Here is a 14,886-nt window from a genome sequence, read left to right on the forward strand (position 1 = left end):
GGTTTTTTTGTAGTAGTGATATCACTCCTAGTTGGAAGAAGATCTTGGCAAGCTCTCCAAGCAAACAATTCAGCCTAACCTTACTAAGTAAGCACCATCCTTCTCAAGATCCGAGCGTATACAACCCTTTGGTACATTGGTAGCCAATTTCTAATAAGGATGCTTAGGATTCTATCCTTCTCAAAAGAAAAGAAGAGTTTTGAGATCATTTGAGCTTCCCAACCGCAAGAAACTTCATCAATCAATTCACTTACTCTTACATCCTCGCTAATATTACCTTAGGGGAAATCACTTTGTGGGTTTGAGTCCCTGGGATCCAAAAATCACACCACACACAGACATTATCACCCCTTCCAACCCGCCATTGCATGCATACCTCCTCAAACAACCCACTTCGCCTCCCAAATGTCTCACTATGTATAGCTTGGCGGTAAGCCAAGCTATGTCGAATTTACTCTTATACACTCATGTTCCACCAAGCTTCCAAGATGCATAATCAATATTTATGCTTGCTTTCCTATAAGCACCTGTTGTAATAAATATTGTGATTTACCCACAAGTCAAATACCAAATGTTGCTTTAGGATATTAAGGGGTTACTTGATATGTGTACTTTATATAGTGATTTACCCTCGTCCCTTGGTCATGTTTAGGAGTACGTCTTTTGGCTCTGCGAAGCTATTTTTATTACTAATATGCGGTTTCTAATGTTTTCGTAGCTTTGGTATTATTTTATAGGAAATTGCTGATTTGGAGGCATTTTCCGGGATTATTTTAGCCACTACGTGCATTGGATGTGGAGTGCACTTATATGACCATATTCCGTAGCCCAGGACCGTGTTGGAGTGTTCAACCGGTGATTAAGGGCTCGGAGAGGAAGAAGAACCCAATACTTGCAATTAACTCTAATCGAAGCATTGGACTGAAATTATAAGATCCAAGAAAGAAGAGCTCGGATTGGCCATGCAAGAAGCTCAATCTAGGAATCCAAGCATTTTCTCGGAAGCTCGCCCGACCAGAAGAGAAAGGCTATCTCCCCGAGGCTCACCCAATCAGGCGAGGGGGAAAGAAAGATCACTCTAAGGCGCGCCCGGTCGGGCGGTCAAGCGCCCTACCGGGTGTGCGTTTCTTCAAGAGTTGTTTTTGTCTTCGTCTTATTTTAGGATTTCCTTATTTAGTATAAATACTCTTTTGCTAAGCCAGACTAGGACGTCATTCATTAGTTAAACTCCAGATTTTTTAGTATAAGATTTTCTAGCAATTTGTTCTCTCAAGATTCTTTGGTTTATGCAATTTATATTTCCCCTTTATTTTGGTAACGATTTTCTTCCCTTTTATTTCTAGTAATTTTATTGTTTTGATTAATTATGTCTTCTTTAATTGCTTTGATTAGTTTATATTTAATTATGCGTGAGTAGTTTATTTCTAGGGTTTTTGGGGATCCGTAAATAATATGAAGAGATGATTTATTATTGTTGATTGTTAATGTTTTAGATTAATTTCCTATTGATTGATTTAATGCTATGCAATAAGATTATGCCTCGTTTAATTGTATGAGTTATGCAATATTGATTCAAGATTCGACAGATGAGAATTGATGTTTAGGCTTAGTTTCAATGGGCAGGCTAATTTATAAATGGTTAAGTCAAGATTTGAGAGATGCGATTTAATACCGATAAGTTAATTCTATGATTGTAATACGTAGCGAAATTCCTTTATAATCTGGTTATCTATGCATTGATAGTTGATTGTTGTCCTTCACCCCAGACTATTATTTATTGGTAAACCAATGCCCTAGGTTTTAGTTTATTGATATTCCTTAATTTTTATTGCTTAGTTTAATTGTTTCTTTAGTTTAATTCATATAAAATCACATTGATTACTTGGTGATTTAGATTATAGTAATTTATTAGGAACAAAAAAACGTTGTTTTCTTGTGGGTTCGACCTTGCTTCCCTAGCTATATTAGTAGAGGAATTTAGGAATTACTTTTGATTAGCTGATACGACTTCAACATGTCATTGCACCTATTGGTATTGATTATACTTTGATAATCTCACTAATGTAACAACGAAAAATAAGTTAAATCACAATGCTTGAAGAATTTAAGCAAGAATTATGTTAAATCAACGAAAAAAACGAACAGCTGATCACAAATTAAAGATGCTATTGTCTTCAATAAAATAAAAAATAAAGTCAAGGCTACAATTGTAGTACAAGAGGAGGAGATTAGCTCCATGTTCATACAATTGAAAATAATCGAGCAGATTTCAGAACATTCTAACTAAAACTACCGATTACTTGGCTACTAAGTTAAGGGGAAACTAAGAAAGTTCTAAAGAAAGCTTAAATAAATGAAATGCTTTTGTTTGATGTTTTTGTTGATGTCTTTTGTCTTGTGAATCCTTATTATTTATAGGCAAATCCTTTGAAAATATTACCCTTGCTCTTCCATTAATGCCCCTTAACCGTTCAACGGTTCTTCTTCTTTGGCGCCAATTACTTCATTCCTTCTTTAAACGAATTCAAATCAATATCACGTGTTTGGTCATGCTCCTTAAAAGTGTGGGCTTCAATGTTGGGATATCTCTTTTATGCCTACCGAATCCTTATTCCCGCTGGACCCATGAAATGGTATCGCTGAACTTACTATCGCCCACATATTTCAAGTCCAACTGCTTATACTCAAATTTTAATTTGGATGTAACAAATCCCCCCAACCCCCCCCCCCCCCTAATTTTTTATGGTTGATGGAGTTTAAAACCTTACAAATTATTAATTTCAGACTATCTTTGTTGCGAATAGATTTAATTCAACTAGCACTAGAGTTTAGATAAATTAAATGTAATTCACATTGCACTTGAAATTATATCTATCAAAGATAAACATTGCATAAATATATTTACAAAAGATTGGTTGAGAACATCTTCTTCTGCCATTTTTGAACTTGGAATGAAATGACCATTGAAATAGATTTTGTGTGAATAGAAGATAAAGAGAATAAATTTTAAATTCCAGAAAATTTTTAAAGGAAGGTTGGTGTAATAACCCAACCACTGCTGCTAGCCGTTGACTGGTGTTGGCAGTGGCTAGTCGTAGCTGCAGGTTGGCGGCGGTCGTGATTTGGTGTTCAAACTGAGGAGAGAGAAAGAGAGGTCCGTGATAGAGAGAGAGAATTGTGTTTTAGGGTTTTGTGATTTTGTGTGCTCCAATTGCAATTAAGCTTTGGGTAAAAGAATTTATGAGCACATGAGGTATATATAGGCTTATACAATCAGGTGTTTGAGTATATACAAAAACACTATTAATGAATGAAAAGACTACTTTGTCCTTGTTTTAAACTCTTTAGAAAATCTAATAGTTTTCATATTTAAATCTCTTTCAAACTAATTCCTTTTTAGGTAAAACTTGTTTGAATAAATATTGTTTTTCCCCGTTTAGAAATAAAATTAATACTTTTGAATAATAAATATATTTTATAAACTAAATAATTAATTCATAAATTATAACATGCTTTAAATGTTATTATAAAATGTAAAAAATACGGGGTATTACTGTAGACACCTAATTATGCCTCCCAGACCCAAACTTGGTGATGATTGACTTTTTACTATCAATTGGTCAGGTTGCACATCGGAATTATTATGAATTGCTTGAACTTATAGCCTATTTTTTTTTAATCCTCCTTTTCCAATCCATTCCTAGCCCAAACAACCATTTAAACCCTTTTCTTGGCCCTATAAAATTCACAAATCATAGTCCAAGCCAATTTTCTCTTTTCGTGACCACTATCCAAAACCGAGCAAAACTGATATTTGTGGCCCATAAATTTTATTCAAAATCTGATTTGGTTGAATAGCCCTTGAAATAAGCTTTCTAACTATATATCATAAGCTTAATTTCGATTTAAAACGAAACAGATATGAGCAAAATACTAAATCTAGACCTAAAACTGTCACCCTTATACTCAAATGACCATATGTTATAAGATATAAAATATTTTATCCTAATTTTAATTGGTTTGGAAATTAGACTCAAATATTTTTCCTACGATATGTCATATGATTTATTCCGAGTTATGATTTAAAAGTTATGGATGTTTTAAAAACGCATAAAATCTGCCGAACTGCTGCGCAACGACAATTTGTGCCGTACGACGGTATATTTTGCCGTACAATAGCACTTTTTCCATGTCGCGGCAATTATTATGCATTTTTTATTTCACCTCGACACTTACCCTATAAATACGCTTTATAGGTTTCAGACACCAACTCTTCCACACAAATAGTCTATTCTACTCTTTTATTCCTTCTAATCATCATTTTCAAGAAATTCAAAATCTCTTTGCAATACTTAGAGAACTACTCATCAACCTAGGTGTAAAAGACTAAAAGGTTGAATTTTTAAGAGTTTGAACAAATTTAAACTTTATTTTATTTTGATTTAATACATAATATTTAATCTATACTTTTATTGAAGTTACTAACAATTTATTCATGATGTAGCAATTTAAAGGAGCGCGTGTAATGTAAGTAATTAATTTATTTAATTGCTTATTTTATTTGACTTTCTAGTATCATGAGAGGATTTTTATTATATATTATTGGGATTTTCTATTTGGTACCACTATATTTTTGTCTTTTCCAAATGGTACCCAAATTATTTCTTTCTTTCACATTGTTGTACCATTAAAGATTAGTGTTAATCAATTTAGTAACACACTGTTAATTTGGATGTAAATTACATGTTTTCTAGACGTTTCCCTTATAAATTGACGTGTTACTCTTTCTTGCAAATTACTTTTTTACCCTTAGCTTTTAATTGTTATCTTACCCTTACCATTTGTCTTCGAAATGACAGAAGTGGTTCACTCTTGGACAGCTCATCCTTTCCTCTTGCTTTGGTATCTTTCTTCCTCCTCAGGGTTATGGTCTTTAATGGTAGAGTTAAGCTCATGCTTCCTTTTGTTTCGGTCATCCTTTCCTTGATCTCGTTCTTACCTCTTGTTTAGCTCGACCGACGTTGTCCTTGTCACGAGTAGCAATAAGGAAATCACCGAGAGCTTTTTATAATATCGGCTTTATCCTTGCTTCCAATAATTTTTCATAGTTTCTGTAGTTTTTTTTATGTTCTAGTAACGAGGTTTTTATATATTTTTGTATTTTCTTGTTGTTTGAATTTTTTTTTTCAACTTCATCATTTTATGCTAATTTTGTTTGTGAATAAGCTTCGAAATTGGTGAAAGTGTTGATTCGAGGTATAAATTTTGATGTTTATTTGGCTTATTATGTGTTTGATTTGGAATTAAATAAGCTCGGCTAGCAAGATTTGCGTTAATTTGGACAATATTTGGTGTATGTATGCATAATGAGGTTAGTCTTGCATGTAGTTTGGTTGAGAATTCAAATCTATGTTTAATTTGGAGCATTTGTTGCTAAATGTTATAGGCAATTTTATCCTCATGATTTGACCTTTTATATTGTTGCTAAGTTTCAATGATATAGTGTGTATGATACATTGTCCTCATTTTTGTACTAATTGATGATCCCCATCTTTATTTTTACATTGATGGACGTGTCCCTAATAAACTTGTTATTGCAAATGTTGTAATATCATCCTTGCATTCTAACTACTTTTCATTATTTTTATTCTACTATTATTACAAAATGCTTTACATTCAAACTTGCTTTTCATTTTTTATCTTGTCATCTCAGTTTAACGAAGAAGCTCACTATCCATTTTTAAAGAAGCTTAAATCTATCATACATCCAGTGTGGGGGTATGCTAGCTTATTATTTTCCTTGCCAAGGTTTAATATTACATGTGCTATTTTAAGTTGCTGCTATTCTTTGATAAAGGAAGTTGAAAGTAATATGTGATTATGTGGTTTAACTTGTATCATGGTATGAAAAAACTTTTAAAAAACAAATCCAAGTACCAAGTTAATTTCTACGGAATATCAAGTGAAATATAAAAAGGGCATTTTTCCATTACTAAAAAAGTTACCTTCTTGTTATATTTATAATGAATACTAATCATACTATTTTGGAATTAACTTTTAAATTAATAATTAATTTAAGTGGGTACAACCTCTTATTAAATTAGCTACTAATGAGCACCTCTACTATAGTTTAAAGGTTCTTATAGGTTTAGTCATCACTTAAGTGAGTTCATTTGCACCCACATCACTCTACATACCCCTAGTCTTGTTTGTCATGTAACTCTAGTGCTAAATGTTATAGATAATAAGTCCGAGTTAAGAAAAACATAATCACATTCAATTAAAAGTCCCAATGTTAAGAACAAATTCCATCACTATAAAAAACTAAACAGAAACTTATGATGTTGTATTAATAGTCTTCCCTTCCAAAATAACCCCCCCCCCCCCCCGCCATGTTTGAATAACCAAAAACCAAACAATGGTGACTTTAAAAAACCAGACAAAATAACATTGTCATTTGTCTTCAAATGGTAACCCGGGAGAGGCTTAAAGGTTGGCTTCCAGTTCGAGTGAAAACTATTTAAACTTGCTTTGCTTTCATAGTCTGATTGCTGCCCTTGGTGGATTGATCTCTTTTCCATTTATTCTTAATCACAAGTAGGTCATTTGCAGTAGTCTCCCTTTGAGTTGGTCTTACTTTACAAGTTCTAACATTGTGTGAAAAATGTCCACAATTCTTGCACCTAACAATCTTGGCCCTCTTACCCTTAATTAGCTTTTTCACCTTCTTCTCTTCTCCTATTTCTACATGGTCTTCCTACACCCTGGCCTCTTCAGTGCTGGTGGAAAAATTTGGGGGAGGTCTTCAAAATCAGGCCACTGTTTGTAGTTATTAGGAATAGGAGCTATGTTACTGCTTTATGTTTCCTTGTACTTCTTCATAGAGTACCAATGGCTAACATAGTTGTGAAGGTCAAGTTTCGAGTTGATCATTGCCCTAATACATGCCTACATAGGATCCCTGTCAATTGCTATGCTCCACAAGCACATTTTCCCTTGTTTAAACTTAGGAGGAATTGTGAATTGCCTTCATGTATTTCGAACTCTCATGATGCTAACATGTAGGATGTGCAAAACTTGTTTACTGTCCTATTATATTTCCTTGACAAGTTTAACAATCTTAGGAAATATTCCATTTTCATCCCAATTTTGACATTGCTCTTGCATTGCCTAGTTGCAATCCTCACCATACACAACCTTCTTATACCTGTAAGTATATAGTATTAGTTATTAATAACAATTGGATTAACAAAGTGGTGAATAGAGGTGTCAAAATCCGAATCCAACACCGTCACTTGAATTAACACCTCTAATGCAAAATAATTAGTTAATAGGGTTAAGAACAATACTTTCCAGCAAAGTCTTAACAGGGCTAGACCTTGTTGGGTTCCGTAGCGTCCAACACTACGCGGAAGAGAAACCCGCCTAAGTCCTGCCCACTAATTAAAACAACTAAGCATGCAATCACGTAATTAAATAACAAAAGAAAGAGAAAGGGAAATGACATTCTCACCCTCAATGCGTGCTTCGCTCCTATAGAGCTCGGACTTCAAAGCCTTAGCTACGCAAGCGCGAAAGCCTAGGACGGAGTCCACCCTCGAGACTCGACCTGAACGGCCTCTACCCTGAAGGTTAGTCGGGGCTAGACCAAGAAAAGACTAGAGTATTACGAACTTAAAGGTTTTCTCACCTATAGGGAGATGCCTTATTGAGTTCAACTTAAATGATTTTTCCCAAACCCAAAACTTGGGTATTTATAGGGAAAAGAGACTTGATCTCCCTTCTCCCATCAATGTGGGAGAATTGCATTTTTCCACCAATTTTTATTATCAAAAACAAATTAAAATGCAAAGCAATCAACAAGCTCCAAGTGTCACATGGAGAGCATGGGTTGGTGAGGACCACTAAAGGGGGGACCAAAACACCTTGCTCCCTAAGCCAAACACCAAGCACATGGTCCCCTCCCTTGACCGGGTTGACCACGCCACATGGCTTGCTGGCAGCCTGCCTTGGCTGCCAGCTGGCGCCTAGCACCAAGGTTGGGCAGCCCAGCCAGCCAGCACACTTCTAGCCAGCACACACATGCGTGCAGCAAGCAGGCCACACATGCGTTGTTGCGATGCTGCTGCTTGGTGCGTGCTGCTGTGCTGCCTGGCACTGCGAGGTGCGTGAGGCTGTGATACGAGTGCTATGCGATGCGCAACATGCAAGCACGCATAGCCCCACAGCACAAGCACGCATAGCGCGCTGCTAGCGAGGACCAGCACTTGCGTGCTGCTGGCCTTGCGATGCTGCGGCTGGGCTGCTATGTGTGAGGCACTAGCATTCTAGCATGCCTAGCGCGCTGGCCATGCCATACCAGCTAGCTAGCCAGCACTGCTAGCATGTTATGCTAGCATGCATGTGCTACTAGCAAGCTCGGCATGGTGCGCGGCCTAGGCTAGCCTAGCACTCACATGGCTAGGCCAATGCAAGGCTACGACTTAGCTCGTACTTGTTTCTTGTTGATTTTCGTCTCTTCAAATTCCAATTCGACTCGACTTACGACGCTCGATTCCGACGCTCTAAGCTCGATATCTGACGTCTTCGATCGTAATACCCTAATGACTCATCTAATCCTTCGGATTGATTCGTCGCCTCGGATCGGTTACTCGATTGGGTATCCGAAGGGTTCAGTCAAGATTAAGCTGTAATATTAATTATACATTAATATTACTGATCGGAAGCAGCCTCCACCTAGGCATTCCGATCACTTGACCTCACTGAAGAATTAGCTTTCTAATAATTTCGAACCCTCTATCGGAATAATACACTTGTTGGAAGAACACCATTCATTTCAATCTCCCACTTGTCCTCTCGAAAAAGTATGCAGATAGTGTATAGCCCATTTCCTATGTCACATAATGTCTCTTCATGAACTATAAGGTAAGACTCTTCGTCATCCTTATTACGTCCAGAAGTGTTTCTCGATTCCCGAGTTCAACTGTCAATAAGCAGATGATTTCTAAAATCCATCTGAGCACGACCATGCATTTTCACAGTCTAGCTCTTCGAGAGGCTTTGTAAACAACAAAGACATTTTCCCTATTGTTAATAGAGGGACATTCCCAGTCTTTCATTGTTAGCTTCCCTTACTAAGAGGACCTAGCCGCCCGAGTGTTACCGTTATAATCTCCATTTACGGCAGACGTTTGACAACATCAAAACAGACTAGTACTTAAACAAGAGAACTTGCAATACTCATGGCTGAGGAAAAAAGGTTCCGATAACTATAATGAGAAATATACTTATGAAGATTTTAAATCTCTTAACTTATTCTCATAGGTCGATCCGGTATAGTTCTAAACCAATACCTATGCAAATGATTTATGACAATCATGTCGTCCTCGTAGCACAATAAATGTTGCTATAAATCATACTACACACTAATCTCAAGTGGAATCATCCATCATTTAAATGACCTTGATTAGGGATAATTTTCAATTGAAATATTCAATGTTCAATTAATAGGTGTTTCTTTATCCAAGACATTGTTTTGATACCCTGTTATGAATATTCTTAGAAATCGAATGGACTCATTATTTAATTCTAAAACCACAATTAAACAGCTTGTGGAACATTTAGAAAATTTCTATTCCACTATGAAAGTTTTCAACGTTTCATCTAATGATAAATGGTTTTTCCCAAATGTTTCAAGAGTAACACTCTTCACAAAACATTTATAGAAATCACATCCATATTTAATATGCTTGATTTCTTTCATGCAATTCTGGTGAATGTTGTCGTTCACTTATTGCATAGGTTTAGATATGATTACTTTGCAAATCTTAACATTTTCATTATCGAACATTTCATAATAAAATGATAAAATTTTGAGAGTGTTATGGATCATATGTGATTTAGGATTTATTTTCCAAGTGATGGCTCCCACTCATTTTCATGACTTGAGATCTTTCAACTTGACAACCTACAATCATCAATGTTTGGCAACAAACTTTCCATTGAACAACTTTCTTATTATTGCCTTTAAGGCAACAATGTTCTCAACATATATTTCAATAGACTTCCTAATGGTGCTTTGCTTAGATTTCTTTCCAAACGGCTCACAATGATTTGGGAGACCCTAATCACTTGTGATTATGGAAATTTACCTTAAATTTCAGCATATTATACATGGATGCACATCCATGTTGCCATTCTTAAGCCATGACGCATTCTAGCTCGTGCTTATAAACGACTTCCTTATGAAGGATCTAATCCTTGCTAAGGATGTGCTTGCAACATCAATTCTCAAATTACATTTGTTTCCATACGTCAAGAACTTATCCCCTTTACTTATCAAAGTACTTTGGACTTTTCTTGATCATAATCTAACAATCCATCACTTAGATTTTAAATTTATTGGTATTTTATACTTCTCATGCTTTAAGCATGTAAGTTGAGTGACGATTCCATATCATAGCATATATGATGGTTTCAATTGAAGAATTATTCCCAATATTATTCCATTCATGTGACCTTTTAGCTCATCCAGTCTCACTGAATCTTGCTAAACTGTTTGCTATGTGATACGGCTGAAAGTTTCTACTAGAGTTTTTCTTGTTTGACTTAGTATTTTCCTAGCTTATACTTAGTTCAAACATTTACTTAGTTTTATACATATGGGTCGAAAGCCTTTCCAAGTCCTTCATGTTTAACACGGTAAATTCCTCTACTCGTTTAAACGTTTCATTAAGTCTATCTAATAGATCTTAATTCCCACTATGTACTAAGTATCGCCTTTTGCTTGGTCCATTGTCGAACATCCTTTCAAATCTAAGTATTTAGCATTTGACAGTCATTTCACAATAGTGTTCGTAAACTTCTTGTTGGACCATATTAGATCGACTCTTGCTCCCACTAAACTTCTTCTTCATAAGAATTTCTATTATTCTCCATAAGGCAAACCTTTTATTAACTTTATGAGAATACATGTTCCAATTCCTACATACAATGCTTCACTTAATCTCACAATGGATTTCTTGAGCTTGCTTTAAAATCTAGCATTATTTAGAATTACAAAACCCTTGGACTATTTCCATAATCTTCCAAAATCCAATTTAGGAAGGCGGTTTTGTTATCTATTTTTCCATATTTCATATGCGCAATTTTGCTAGAATAATCACGAAAAGACTTAAGCGTTCTGATTGGTGAATAGGTTTTATTAAAATCAACGCTGTGAATTAATTGTATCCTTTTCAACCAATCTAGCTATGTATGCTTATGCATTTCCACATTTGTCAGTTTTCTCCTTGAAAACTTATTTGCGATTGATGGGTCTTTCACCCTTCATGCAAATGAATCAAGCTCCAAACACTAGGCGAAAAAGATAAATGGGCACCGGTTCAAACCCCCCTAAGGAACCGGTTTTGAACCGTTAGGGATTTGAGGGATGCCAAATCCCCAAAAATTTGGCACCGGTTCAAAACCGGGGCCAACTAAAGGCATTGGCACCGGTTAACCGATGCTAACTACACGCTTTTGCACCGGTTAACCGGTGACAAATGTAAATGCCGCGCTGTTTTTTTTTTTAATTTTAACTAAAATTGGCACCGGTTAACTGGTGCCAATTATGCCTTTAAACAGTAAAAAAAAAAAAATTAATTCAGCATACAATTTATTCATCAATCCAATTTCAGCATACAATCCAAAACAAGAAATCGAACAAGGCTATATTCATCAAATAAATTGTTATTTTACAATTTATTAAACAAAAAAAACAAAAAAATTGCTGAATTTGTAATTTTACAATTTACAACCCAGAAACTTCGAACTTCATACTCAGCAAATTCACGACCTTCAAACCGAAAATTAAAAAAAAAACTTCAAACCTGCATCAATTAAAACAATAAAATCAGATAAATTTAACAAAAATCGAACAAATAAACCCACAAAATCGATAAAAAATCGAACAAATAAACCCCAAAAAAATCGAAAATCAATAGAACAAATAAATCCAAAAAATCGAACAAAAATCGATCAAATAAACCCCTTAAAAACGAACGATTAACCCAGATAAATTCAACAAAAAAAAACCAAAAATAAATAGAACAAATAAACCCCAAAAATATCGAAAATAAATCGAACAAATAAACCCAAAAAATCGAACAAAAATCGATCAAATAAAACCCTTAAAAACGAACGATTAACCTAGATATATTCAACAAAAAAAACCAAAAAATAAATAGAACAAATAAACCCAAAAAAAATTGAAAATAAATCGAATAAATAAACCCCAAAATCGAACAATAAACCCCTTAAAAACGAACGATTAACCTAGATAAATTCAACAAAAAAATCCAAAAAATTAATAGAACAAATAAAACCCTGAAAAAATTGAAAATAAATCGAACAAATGAACCCAAAAACGAACAAAAATCGATTAAATAAACCCCTTAAAAACGAACGATTAACCTAGATAAATTCAACAAAAAAAACAAAAAATAAATAGAACAAATACACCCCAAAAAAATCGAAAATAAATCGAACAAATAAACCCAAAAAATCGAACAAAAATTGATTAAATTTCTGAACCAAAAACCCAGAAATCATGAAAAAGCCAGCAAAAATCGTGAAAAACCCAAAACCCAGAAACCCTAACGTCAAATTTCTGATTTTAGGCGGCGACGATGTTTGTTGTGGTTGACGGCGGCGGCTTGGTTGTTGTGCTTGGTTGTTATGCTTGGTTGGAGAGAGAAGAACAGAGATGAGAGGGATCAAAGAGAAGCACGACAAAGAAGAAGAACAGAGATGAGAGAGAAGATGAGATCGAGATGAGAGATGAGAGATAAGGAATTGAAGGAGAGAGGCATGCATTTTATTTTAGAGAGCTAACAGAGAATGAAAATCGAAATGAAGAAGAAATGAAGGAGTTACGTAAAAATAATGAATAAAAATTAAACTCGGCTTTTGTTGTTTTAAATGGTACCGGTTCGAACCGGTGCTGATTACAATAATTGGCACCAGTTTAAGGCGAACCGGTGCCAACTCTCTTCCATATGATTTTTTTAATTTTTTTTTAAAGTTGGCACCGGTTTGAACCGGTGCTAATTACAGGATTTGGCACCGGTTGTAGTTCGAACTGGTGCAAACTCTCAATTTTTTACTCCCGCCCATTTCTTTTTGCACCGGTTTTCAAGAACCAGTGCTAAAGGGGGGGTGCCTATTTCATTTTTTCTACTAGTGAAATATAATTTACAAACATGGAGTCTATTTCGGATTTTATGGCCTCTAACCATTATTCGGAATTTGGATTTGTCGTAGCTAATTTACAAGACACTATTTCCTCATTATCTAATGGTAAATAGTATGCTTGTAAGTCTTAGGTTTATTTCTAACTTAATAGAGATTTATAGGATTCAATCCAAGCCTTTGGTGAATTCTATACCTATACAGGGTAATTGCATCAAACACTGAGTTTCAAGGTGCTTTTAGAGCCCTTTGATTATTGATCTTACTCCACCACTTCTAAGGTTTTGTGAGGATTGAATTCTAATTTAAGGCACTTGTGAAGTCCTTTGAGTATTCTTGATCAATTATTCTTATGAAGCCCTTCCAAAGTCTTCGGAGATTCTCAGTTTAAGTTTGTTGCTAATCTCGATGGTCATCGAGTTCATTTTCCTCCCACTTGTCGTTTTGGAAATGTGTTACTTTCTAGAAAGACACCACATAGAGCAACAAATACTATGTTCTCAATTAGTTTGTGGAGGTAATGCCCGTAGTCTCACTTGAATACTTACAAAGAGACATGTATATTGTCTTTGGGTAAAAGTTCATTGTGAAACAAACAGTTAGCTTCTTCTCGAGCTACCTTAGCCCTTATTGAGCCACTTAGCTCCCACTGAGCCAATGAACTCCCACTGAGCTAAGAGCCCTAGACATATATTTGAAAAGACACTAGAAACTATTTCTATCCATAACTGAATATGGTGTCCTTTCTTAGCTTCGACAATTTTTTTGTTTAGTGTAACACTAGTCATTTGTGTGAATCTTTAAGAACTTTATAGGAAGGGATGTGATCCATCATCATTCGAGTCATTTCCAAATGGCATTGAGGTCTCCATCAAGACATACTATATTCTTTGTGGAGCTCATTATGAAATTTCAATTTCATAAGTTTGATATGATCACTCTTGGCTCAAGCAAACATCGCTCAATCTAATCTAGACGTTTTGATATCTTGCCAAGTTGATTCTATACTTCACAGAACAATTGAGCTACTAAAGGTCCAGTTTGTTCACATTTGATGAATGTAGCCACATTCTTTCAAATTCTTGTGAGACGTTGAAGTAATGGAATCCTCTTTAGCTTTTGGAGTCAATTGTCTATGCCAAGCACAATAGTTCCTTTCTTTGTCGATTTAAACAAGTAAGACTTGCTTGTCTTAGAATGATTCCGAATCGATCAACTATCAAGAGTCTATCTAATAGAGCCTTAAGTACGTTCTTGTTGATGTAACATTGCTAAAGATGTTTGGAACACAAATCATGTCCATGACTTGAACCTTGTGAGTTGTCATGTTAGGGAAATGTTTGTTTATAATCTAGCATTTTTTGACTCATGGCTTTAGACAACCATGCCATTCAAATAAAACCCGCAACTAATACTCTTTTACTTTGAATTCGAGTCTTTCCGTGTGTAAATGGATCGTTTGCTGATTATGGAACACAATAACCATTATTCTTTCTAGCCTTGGCTTAAAAGGACTTTAAACAAAACAAATGACCTTACAATTGATGTAGCACTACTTGCTTCATTCTAAGCTTGTAAGTCAGTAACTTAGCTTGACTTCAATGGTTTGAGGTCACTTTCAAATTGGAACACTCAAGCAGTATCCTATACTTGTGA

This window comes from Chenopodium quinoa, unplaced genomic scaffold (genome assembly GCF_001683475.1).
Source record: "Chenopodium quinoa cultivar QQ74 unplaced genomic scaffold, ASM168347v1, whole genome shotgun sequence".
Taxonomy (NCBI): Eukaryota; Viridiplantae; Streptophyta; class Magnoliopsida; order Caryophyllales; family Amaranthaceae; genus Chenopodium; species Chenopodium quinoa.